At 42.3% G+C, this 12,081-nt stretch overlaps 2 protein-coding genes across 8 annotated transcripts in view; both read right to left on the minus strand.

Annotated features, from left to right (window-relative positions):
* CDC14A (cell division cycle 14A) overlaps positions 1–12,081 on the minus strand; it is a 208,582-nt gene that overhangs the window by 187,804 nt on the left and 8,697 nt on the right. The window lies entirely within an intron of this gene.
* RTCA (RNA 3'-terminal phosphate cyclase) overlaps positions 1–12,081 on the minus strand; it is a 59,148-nt gene that overhangs the window by 12,967 nt on the left and 34,100 nt on the right. For 5 of the 7 annotated variants that reach the window (XR_008958761.1, XR_008958764.1, XR_008958763.1 and 2 more), the window contains one exon: positions 6,907–8,941. The exons of 1 other annotated variant lie outside the window; for it this stretch is intronic. The gene's annotated coding sequence lies outside the window, so the exon portion shown is untranslated. Of the gene's footprint in view, positions 1–6,906; positions 8,942–12,081 lie in introns of those variants that run through there. One more of the 7 variants, XR_008958765.1, reaches the window with a different exon arrangement.

Here is a 12,081-nt window from a genome sequence, read left to right on the forward strand (position 1 = left end):
CTGAATTTGTTTTGGATAACTTGTGATATGCTCATTGAAGGGCCCAAGATGGAATGAGACCTGGCTTGTGTCATCCACCGCTGGAATCAACCAGCTTTGTGCCCATTACCGTTTCAATCAATATACTCTGCCTTCACCCAGATCGTGGATAAGCACGCTGAACGAAGCTTTTCCTTAGAAACTAGGATTAGCTCCCCAGTGGGCCATTAAATGAAGGCGTTTAATCACACAGAGGACAACTTAAATATGCTACAATATGACACATAAATCACAAAGTTCAGCAAACAGAATTTTCGAGCGAACATCACTTCGCCTATTTACATATGAACCCCCCCCCCCCCAAATGATGCAACCATAACGGGCGATTGCATGATGCTTCCGAAGCTCACAAACGAGGATTCTTAAATCCCTGGCTATTTGCTACTGAGATATAAACTGGTAAACAAACAACAGAGCTCTCTCCAGTCAGGTCAGCTCTGCCTCCTGTTCCTGCATTGCCCAACGCGCAAGTTAACCATTTGCACAATCTTAATTCAGCTAAAATGTATTTTCTTCTTATCTTTGCGCCCTTCATTATGCAGAGGTATGCAGACTCAGAGGTAATCATAACACCTGATAGCCCCATGTGAGAAGTTTCTTCTCCGGTCATGCGTTAGGAAGAACTACGTACTTTCCTTAAGAAAATACTGGGCTTTGGAGGAATGATGGAGGAAGGGAGAGCGGATAACTAATAACCTAGCATGTCTCCCTTTTTCCTTTTGCCAGGAATCCTAGACCGAGCCTGAAACTAAATTCTAGTGGTTCACTTGTGTTTGACTTTTATGCCTGGGTGTGACGTTCTCCCCTAGTTTTTATTTCTCTGAGCCTGATTTGTAATTTCTTGCTTGAAACTCACCATTTTATGGTATGGGCATATCATAAGGCACCTCAAATATTTTGTGAAATGAGGTCAAGTATGAATAAAGATTAAATAAAACAGTGATCAAAGTGCTTATGTTACGTAAATGACATTGTAAAGTGAGAGGTGGGATCAGCCTTAGTAATTAGTCAAATAGTACAATGGAAAAGACATAATTATTAGAAAACTCACAATAACATTTGGATTTTTTTGTTTTTGAGGCTTTTGGGGTTTTTTTTGTTTTGTTTTGTTTTGTTTTTTAGGATTTTTGACCCCCCCTGGAGCATGGATGCCTTGGAGGGTTAATACCTTAAGGCTTTATCAGTCAGCAGTTTACTGAAGACCAGCTGACATGTATGTAGGATTATATACAGAAGGGGATCCTGATAGGAAAAAAAATCCAGAAAGGGCAGGTAAGATAACGTCAAGAACCAGCCTCGTAATCTTTAAATGGTGCTGTTGCAGCCCCAAGGAATGTCTTGGCAGTATTGCACAGTTTCTTGGCGATACTATACCAACACGTCAATCACGGTGACTGCCCCACCCGTAGCCCTACGGAAGAGGCAACTCGAGCACCCATATTTTACCTCTGCAAGGTTCAGCCCTTGACCAGAGGGCGGTCAGCCCTCACTGCCACCCCGACCTAGAGTAAATACAAAAGATTTCCTGTTTATCCTAATTCAGCAGCGGATCACAGAACACAGGTGGAGTCATTTCCATCAGCAAACTGCTACTACAGAACAAGTAATAATGCATGTGGTTCAGAATTCTAGAGAAACAGTGAAAAAAAGTATGCTTCCTTCCCGCCCCCTCTGGAACCATTCACTTCTCCAACGAAAGTAACATTGTCATGGGGGCGCCTGGGTGGCTCAGTCAGTTAAGCGCCTGCCTTGGGCTCAGGCCATGGTATCAGGGTCCTGGGATAGAGCCTGCCTTGGGTTCCCTGCTCAGCAGGGAGTCTGCTTCTCCCCCTTCCTCTGCTCCCCCCTGCACAACCCCCTTGCCCCTGCTCACGCTCTCTCTCTTTCAAACTTAAAAAAAAAAAAAGCTTAAAAAAAGAAAGTAACATTGTTGCTAGTTTACAGCTAGCCTTTAAGAAATTTTCTGTTAATTCGTAAAAATTTATAGTCTCACAAGCTCAAAACTTGAATAATCATCAAATTTTTCTTTTCTTCCAACCTTCCGCATCCAGTTAATTCAAAAGTTCTAAATTCTATTTCAAAAGGCACGTGACCTCTGTTGTCCTTGTTGATTTTATCGCTACTGCACCAGCGGCTTTACTTGTCTCCCCGAGTCTGCTCATCTCTTTCACATAGCTACCAGAGTAATCCTTTCTGTTGCTGTGACCTCTATTATGAAACACATTACATATATGAATAATATGAACATATTATACATACAAAATGGTATACACATAATGACTTCCGTCTATATTTTCCAGAATAACAGTACAACCCTCCATGTGCCTACCGGCGTAAGTCATAGACCAATACCAGCACTTTGGAAACCCATTCCGTGCACTCTTTTGTTTGTTTTCCCCCCTCCACCCTAGAGGAGCCACTTTTCTAAAAACTGAGTTCTCCCATTATCTTGGGATTTATTGTAGCCCAATAAAATAAAATTATAGTTTTGCAGGTTTTTGAGACATTCATAAAGGGAATTACACTGATTGATTGATTGATTGATTGATTGATTGATTAGACAGAGAGAGACAGCCAGCGAGAGAGGGAACACAAGCAGGGGGAGTGGGAGAGGAAGAAGCAGGCTCCTAGTGGAGGAGCCCGATGTGGGACTTGATCCCAGAACGCCGGGATCACGCCCTGAGCCGAAGGCAGACGCTTAACGACTGCGCCACCCAGGCGCCCCCCGGAATTACACTGAATGCATGTCTCTGGGACTTGCCTTCTCAACTCAGAGTTGTTTTGATGTTTGTCCATGTAGCAGTAATTCATTGGTTCTTCCTTTTCTTGCTGTATCATATTCCACTGTATGACTGTACCACACTTTTCTTAGGCATTCTCCATGCATTTGAATTGCTTGCTCTTTTTGAGCCATTTTTAATAATACTTCTAGAAACACACTCATTTTTTTTTAAGTAGGCTCCACACCCAGCATGGAGCCCAATATGGAGCTTGAACTCATGACCCTGAGATCAAGACCTCAAGGAGAGTGAGAGTCAGACGCTTCACTGACTGAGCCACCCAGGCACCCCCTCCTATAGATGTTCTCGTATATACCCTGGTGCACATATATAAGAGTCCATCAGCTATATATCTAAGAGGGAAATTCCGGGTTGTAGGATCGCCCATCTTCAAGTTCACTGAGTAATATCAACCTCTGCTCCAAAGCACTGGACTAATTATATTTCCACCAGCAGCACGTGAGAGGTCCTGTCATTCCACGTCCTTGCTAACACTTCAGATTTTAAAATTTTGCCAACCTCTCATGAGTGTGCTGTGGTACCTCATTGTTTTCACTTGCATTTCTATGAAGATGATGTGACCAAGCATTCCTTGTCTCTTTTAAGTAGTGCTCTGGCTGCCTCCTACAAGTGTTTACTTATACAACCTTTATTAATATTCAGTTATCAGTATTTTCTACTTATTACTATGATTTCTCTTTAACCCATGGATTAATTTCCAAATGTATATGATTTTTAAGGTTCTTTGTTACTGATTTCTAACTTAAATGCATTGATGCCCATGAATGTGTTATATTTGGTATTCATTCTTCATAAACTTTTAAGAATTTGTTCTATGGACAAGTAAGTACATAGTCAATTTTCATATATGCCCATGTTCTCTTGAAAAAAATGTGTATTCTCCAGTAATTGGGTGAAATTGGTTGCAGAAACATATCTCAAGTTCTACCATCATCTAGGTCATTCCTAGAGTCAATCAGGCAGTTTGAACCTCAGAAACGCAAAGATGAGGGTTGCAGCTAAACTTACCATTTTAGCTGACATCTACTTTAAAGTAAAATCTTTGGGGAAGAGCATCAAAATTCACTTCTGAAGAAAAAAGTAGCATCAAAATTCACTTCTGAAGAAAAATGTAAAGTAAGGTTAAGGAGAATTCAACAGGGACGCCTGGATGGCTCAGTTGGTTAAGCATCTGCCTTTGGCTCAGGTCCTGGGATCGAGTCCTGTGTCGGGCTCCTTGCTCAGCGGGGAACCTGCTCCTCCCTCTGCCTGCTGCTCCCCCTGCTTGTGCTCTCTCTCTCTCTTTCTCTCTCTCTCTGACAAATAAATATATAAAATCTTCAAAGGAAAAAAAAAGGAGAATTCAACATACAATAAGGGTGCTGAATGAGGAAGTGAGAAGAGGAAGAAAATTAGCTTCTATCTCATAATTTTGTCTAGGGCCAGCCTCTAGCCTTCCTCTTTTCTTTTCTTTTTTTTTTTTTAAAGATTTTATTTATTTATTCGACAGAGATAGAGACAGCCAGCGAGAGAGGGAACACAAGCAGGGGGAGTGGGAGAGGAAGAAGCAGGCTCATAGCAGAGGAGCCTGATGTGGGGCTCGATCCCACAACGCCGGGATCACGCCCTGAGCTGAAGGCAGACGCTTAACCGCTGTGCCACCCAGGCGCCCCCTTCCTCTTTTCTTATGCTTTCTGAGGTGGTGGCTAATTATTCTGAAAATTGATCAATGCCAAAATGATCAGTGATTATCTGTGCTAATTGGCCAAAATGACTCCCCTCCAAGGTGACATTTGTATTTAAACAGTCTTTCTGAAGACTCAATGCCAGAATCCAAATGTCATGACTTTTTTTTTTTTTTTTTTGAGAGAGAGTGCGAGCACATAAGTGCGCATGTGCGTGGAAGGGTGGTATGCAGAGGGAGAGAATCTTAGGCAGGTTCCACGCCCAATGTGGAGCCCATCGCAGGGCTAACCTCACGATCCTGAGCTGAAATCAAGAGTGGCTCACTTAACCACTGAACCACTCAAGTGCCCCTATCATGACTAACGTTTATCCAGTCACCTCATCTCTAACTACCGTTTATTCATTCCCACAAATTTGAGAGAAACATTCCTCCTCTATCCAAAGGCTACCATCCTTGATTCCATCCTCTCCCTCTGCTAGTGTAAGACGCTGATCCACTGAATCCAACATCCCAAGAGACGTTTCCCTTAATGATTCTAATCCATGAGAGCCATCCAGGGGAGACTCCCCAGTGATTCCATGACCTTCTGGTAGTGGGGGTGGGGTAAGGATTACTCCTCAGGTCCAAGGCAATTCTCTGGCAATTTTCTACTTTAAATTTTCTACTTAACTTTACTTTTCTACTTAACTTTTGACAGAGCATCTTGACAATCCTCCACCAGCTTTTTTGGTATTTCATGGAATCGTGAAATAACAAAGAGAAATAGAAATAGCTAGAATATTAGAAATATAGTTGGTAACATCTCTGTTGTAAAGGCAAAAATTACTGAAACACTCTTTCTCAATAGATTATCAGTTCTGATATTTGAAAGCAACCAACTGCTGAGAAGTCCCATGACCACCTTCCTACCGCTCCACCTTGGCTCTTTCTTGGACCCAGAGCATTTCTCAGTGCTTGTCATGTTTATCCCTGCGCTGGACCCAGATATTCTCTACACTATTTCTTGGGATCCTATCACATGGCACAAAATTTGGAGTTGACTGTAGTCTCTCCACCTACCCCCATCTTGCTGCCCTCAAACACAAGAAATCTGTATTTATAAGGATTTTACTGTTAACAGTAGGGAAATTGAAAGGAAAATGCCAAAGTAAAACAAAGAAACAAACACAAGAGTGTTAAAAATATTAAGAAATCCAAAAAGTTCTCAAAGCCATGGTCCTTTCAGATTCCTGCTAGGATGGAAACTAGGACAGAATTCAGTGAGATAACCTGCTGTTCATTCTTTTCTTTAGAGTTGAATCTATCAAACTTCTTGACTCCTTTGTGTTCCTACCTAAGGGGAAAGGTGTGTTGATCCTCACCACAAAATGCTCTTTTCCAAAATATTCTTGTCAAGGCATAATAATAGGTGGCACTCTCTTCTACCGAGACCTCACACCATTCAAGAATAATTGTCAGGGGCACCTGGCAGAGTCATTCGGTGGAGCATGTGACTCTTGATCTCGGGGTCATGAGTTCGAGCCCAGTAGAGCTTACATTTAAAAAAAAAAAAAAAAATTGTCTCACACTAGTACCCCATAGTCTGGCACTGGTTTGGGAGCAAAAGTCACGGGGGAAGGAAAATCTCCTTTCACGACTTTGTCTAAGTCAGCCCCATAAATCACTTTTGTTTAGTTTTTCCATGGGCTCTTGGTCAACTCCTTTCAACTGCATCCAAAATAAGTTAGTCATGCAAAACAATAAAAAAGCTCTATATATACACCTAAGCATGAAAAGCTTAGGGAGCTTGAACTTGCTCCTGAGATCCTAGAGCTTCGTCCACCAAGAACACTATGATTGATGCACAGGTCATGCTCTGAGGGGATCCGAGAAATGTAGGGAGTTAAATTCAATCTTAGCAGTACAGTGAAGTATTCAAGGGCCTGGCTTATAGAGCCACACCGTCTGGGTTTGGATGAGGGCTATTTCCTAGTTGTGTGGCCTTGGGCAAGGTAATTAATCTATTTCCTCATTTCTTACAAAGGCTTATTGTGAGAATTACACAAGTTAATATACATAAAACACTAAGAAAGTTTCCTGGCATATAGTAAGCACTATTTAAGTGTTTTATTTATTTGTTTGTTTATAAATAATCTCTACACCCAACGTGGAACTTGAACTCACAATCCCAAGATCAAGAGTCACATCCTCTACAGACTGAGCCAGCCAGGCGCTCCTAAGTGTTTTATATTTTTATTATTTACATTAGTATTAACTTTATTTTATAGCTACATTTTCTGAAAGCCATTTTTAACCACAAGAAGTTTGGCCCCAAATTGGATATATTATATGTGACAGGAAAAAGAGAAACATTTTCATTATAAAGTCCTCTGAGTTTTGTATTGAATACAGCGTTCCTTATTGATTAGGGTAGATTTTATTTACCTGCAAAATACACTCACCACCACGTACAATGAGAAGAATACAATATGCAACTTCTGGCATTAGTTACCTAAAGCATCAATGTCTACATTAGAAATGACCAAAACACTTAACAACAGTTTCTTTCTTATTTCACAACCAAAATTCCCAGCACACAGCGTTCAACCCGCGCATCTCTTTCCTGATCCCTCGCTGTTCTTAAACACCTGTTTAAGGGCTTTTGGTCCAATCACTGTAAAGATATTTTACTTTGGGAAGTTATCAATAATTCCCTCGCTGCAAAATCCAATGGCTTCATCTCAATTGCCATTCTTCTTGGCAAATCTCCAATACCATTTTCTAAGGGGACGGAAGAGACCACAATGACAAGACAGGAAGTCCTGGGCTGGCCCTGATGAAGCTAAGTCACAAGGCTTTCAAGAGCTGGTGGAAAAGTATAAACTTGATTCCACAGTCACTGAAGTTATTGAAAGCTGTGTACAAGAGTAGTTTGGCAGTGGTGCTGGATTAAATTGAGGAGAAGAAAACTCAGAGACAGAGACACCATCAGAAAGGCCTTGCTGTTATCCAGGCCAAAGTGTCCAGAGCTCAGAGTAGGGCATTGACTGAGCGATGGAGAGGAAGGGGTTAGTTAGTTGATTATATTTGCAATTGAAGGATAATTTCTGGTCCCACAGCATAATTACACTTCAGTAGATTGACTTGTAAGGTGTCTTCCCAGTCACCCTCCATGCCCCCCACCAACTGGCTGTAAATCCCCTGAGCTGAGTGGCTTCTCCTTAGCCTGCTAGTGCCTAACATAGCATCTAGCCCCAACATAGATACATAAGACATGCTTTTTAAGTGAAAAAACTATTAAATGTAAAAACTAGTGAAGGCAGAATTGGACATGAGACATGAGAATCATTAGTTGACATTATCAATCAATGACTTTAGGCTGCCTCCCATTTACATGAAGGAAAGATGACTTTCACTGTTCCAGTTTCTAGCGGAGACTCTGTAACAAAGTCAGAACGAGCAAAACCACCCAATTTTCCAGTGGTTATCAAGATTCTTCTCATTGTCGCCTGCTTCTCCTGCAGCAAACGATAAGCAAAAATTATACAGGGCAGGCTTCACCGCCTCCCCTAAGTTGGTTCTTTCCTTACTTCTCTTTTCCGTCGATGTCACCTTATTCTTTTCCTCTTTTATCATATTCCTTGATTTCTCTTTCCTTACCTGAAAAGCTATGTCTTTGTCTCAGGTCTAGGGCTTTCATTCAGGGAGGAGTAAACCCAGAGCACAGACAAGGACAGAGTCTCCTTTCAAGGAGTGGCTCCGGTTTCTCACAGCATCTTGGGGTGGGGCCTGGGAAGAGTCCGTGTCCACTGAAGAACAATACAGCCTTCATCCCTGCTACTCTGCTATCTTTTTTAGTCCTGCTCACCCCGAGGGAATTAGACTCTTCCGTGGCTTTAATGTCACATTGGTCTTGCTTGGTGAACTCTGCTTCTGTTCTGGATTATTGGATTTGAATACAACATTTTTTAGGAACGTATACTCCATGAGGAAATGTTCAAGGTTTATAAATCGGGGGGCAATTAGACACAACTATATTGACCATGATCCTAATTTTATTTTAAAAAATGTTTACTTATCCATCTCTACTTTAATACTCCTATAAAAATGTAAGTCCCGGTGGTGGTTGAACCATGGATGACTTTATTTTTGTAGTTTTTTATACTTTGCTGTTTCCCCCAAATTTAATGTATTATGGAAAAGTCAGCATCCTGTTTGCTTTCTCTCCATCTTTACCACAACTCAGAGTTGCTTCCCAGCTACGCTTCCCCTGGCTGCTCCAGCTTGCCTCCCTGATTCTCTTCCCCTGCCTCTTCCTGTCTGACACAGGCAGCCCCTCAACTGGTACAGTCACAGGACTGGAGTCCTGCTTGCTGGGGAGAAGGTACTTTAGTATGTCACAATATCCACATCATCTAGGTAGGGCTAGAGGCCTAGGCTCTGCTTCAGCAGCCACCTGGGGATAAAGAAAATGGAAACATCAATAAACCATATCTTTAAGACTTTGGTCCCTATTTATAAAGGCTTCTGGGGCACCTGAGTGGTTCAGTCGGTTAAGCGTCCAACTCCTGATTTTGGCTCAGGTCATGATTGTGAGACCGAGCCCAGGTTGGACTCTGAGCTTAGTGCAGAGTCTGCTTAAGATTCTTGCTCTTGCCCTCTCCCTCCACCCCCGCCCCCACCCCCTATGTGCACATGCTCTCAAAAGAAAGAAAGAAAGAAAGAAAGAAAGAAAGAAAGAAAGAAAGAAAGAAAGAAAGGAAAAAAGGCTCTCCTCCTCTTTTATGGGAAATTTGTCATTCCTGCTGTTAGTTTGCCTTAATAACATCAAAGAGACTTCACAGAATCAGAACTCTCAGTCTTTGAGAATCTTAATGATTAAAGAACCTCTTAGGCTGCAAGTTCAGGACCACTCATGATCTCCATCTTGGTAGATGTGAGCAAAAACAGTTGTTAGGATGCCTGGGGGGCTCAGTCAGTCAAGCGTCTGCCTTCAGCTCAGGTCATGATCCCAGGGTCCGGAGATCGAGCCCCGCATTGAGTTCCTTGCTCGTCAGGGTCTCGGGGGAGCCTGCTTCTCCCTCTGCCTACTGCAGCTCCCCCTGCTTGTGCGCACACACTCTCCCTCTCTCTGACAAATAAATAAAATCTTTAAAAACATAAAAGTTAATAAAAAAAAGTTTCTACATTGATGGAGCCTTATAACAGAAGTCTTGAATTCTTTATTATTCCTATTATAACTCGATTCCTGCATGCTAATGCTTTTTCAACAGATAATTGCTGAAAACATAATGGTAAAAAGGATTAGGAAGGAGAAATTTCCACTACTCACAGACAATATGACTGCCCAAATAGAAGCTACAAAAGAATCTACAGATACATTAGAATTAATATTGGTCCAGATCTGGATCACAAACAGGTTGGAATCAATTCTTTCAAAGCAGGCAAGGTAAGTTTTTCAGCCTTGCATTGGATCAGCCTGTCTGGGCAAGTATGTCAACTGCGTCCCTCATTCAGTAAGAATTCCACGAGATAACAAGAAGAAAACACGATATGGTGCTTTCTTTCTGCAGTAGACCTCAGGTCTGTTTCCAGGTCTTCTTCTCCGTGTGGTTTCCTGAGTGTTCTGGCTTCATGTGTAACTGCTCCATGATCCCTGATTCTCACAAACTTTTTCCCACTATGCGACATGAGAGTAGCCTGCCATTTTCTATTGCACTTCATTCCTGGCCTTTTCTTGAACCTGATTTACTTACCTCCTCTCGGTTTCTCCTTGACTCCATGATGCCATCTATCTACTACCTCTCAGTGAGGAGAAGTCCTCCGCGAAACAGAAAGGCACATGGTATGGAAAGGGCAAAAGAGTCATCAGAAGAACTATACTCCCAAGGGCAGGGTCCTCAAAGAGACCACTTGGCTAAGTGGAATGGCAAAGAGACCCTCTGCCTAATACTTTAAATCCTGCGAGTCTGTTTGGCTACCATGAATAACTGGGAGATTAATAACTATACAAAGCCAACTGAATGATATGAAGTGCACTTGAGAAAAAATCTCAACTATGGAGTGTTTGTGCCTCAGAATCCCCACTATGCAATAAACGTCAGTTGTCTACATAAACCTAAACACTGTGTATTGGAGTGGACAAGGCAGATGCCAGAAAAGCAAGGGAAAGTGGGAAAAGGCAGGATTCCAGGCTCCTGGTCTTCAATAGGAACATCTTTCCCCTTTGTATTCTCTGGTGGAGACAGCCACGAAGGGAAATCTGAGACCCATCAGGAGCGAGATGAGACGCCATGCCCTATTTTAGCTCAAAGGCTCCTTAGGAATTTAGCGTCATCCCCTCTTCATACAGCCCACTTTGGAGCCGCTAACTTCAGGGCCACTGTGACGGAACTCCAGTTTCTCATCAATGGACACTCTTTTTCCATGACAGGAAGTCCACTGAGGACATTCACAGGGTTCATCTGATAAGCAGCCCTTAGCGGGCAGGCCCCAAAGATTGCCTTCAGTTCGGGAACCCTTACATCTTCACCATGTGGTCTCATTTCACCTGAAGTCATCATTGCCTTATCCGTCATTATTCAAGTGAGGAGTATACTGGTTATTTTAAAAGTTTCTGCCCAAGGAAACAATTATTTTCATGACTTTTATCTTAACATTGTGATTTTATGTTTTCTGCAAGTATCATCTGAATGTTTTCACTTAGTTTATAATAGAAACAGGATCCTAGTAAAACATAGAATTTTAGAGCTGAAGAGAGGATTGGACATTCTAGTCTTCTTTATTCTAGAAAAGAACTTAAGTCTAGAATGATTACGTATTTCAACTTCAGTCATACTTCTGTAAAAGCTCGAAAATATTTTCCCCATGAAAAAGCCAAGGCTCTGAGGGCTTAGTCCTTTCATCTAAAACCAGCAACGCATAATGATGAAGCTAGTGTTCAAACTCAGATCTGTTTGTCTCCACTGGCTTTGGAGGGAGCTGTGATAGGGTTGGGAGAGAGCAATCTGACACCAGCACCCATTCTGTTGTGGAGCCTTTCTCATGCAGATAGAGACCTGTTCTGTATCCCTAGATTGGTAACGTGAGTGCAGTGACGTGCTACATTTTGAATCAATGCTAACCAAAGGCAAAAAGGATTTTGGGTTGTGTTTCTGGAATCTGATCCTGTTGACAACAGAATAGCAACCTGCACCTGTATTTCCCCTCAGTCCTACTTGAATTCTTCCCAGATTTTCCTCAGCCTTGGAGTCTCCTGTAAATCCAAAGTTCTTTAAAAACCGCGTTATGTGGACCACCTAAACAAGGATCACTCACTTGGGGCCCTTTAAAAATACAGCTAACTTTTAGGGCACCTGGGTGGCTGGCTCAGTTAGTCAAGCATCCAACTCTCGGTTTTGGCTTGCAGTCCTGGGATCGGGCCCACATCCGCGTCTGGCTCTGTGCGTGTGGAGTCCTCTGGCTCTCTGCATGTGGAGTCAGCTTCAGATTCTCCCTCTCCCTTCCCACTCACCCCCCCCCAAATAAATAATTTTTTTTAAAGATTTTATTTTATTTATTTGACAGAGAGAGACAGCCAGCGGGAGGGGGAACACA

Source organism: Ursus arctos, unplaced genomic scaffold (assembly GCF_023065955.2).
Source record: "Ursus arctos isolate Adak ecotype North America unplaced genomic scaffold, UrsArc2.0 scaffold_12, whole genome shotgun sequence".
Lineage (NCBI taxonomy): Eukaryota > Metazoa > Chordata > Mammalia > Carnivora > Ursidae > Ursus > Ursus arctos.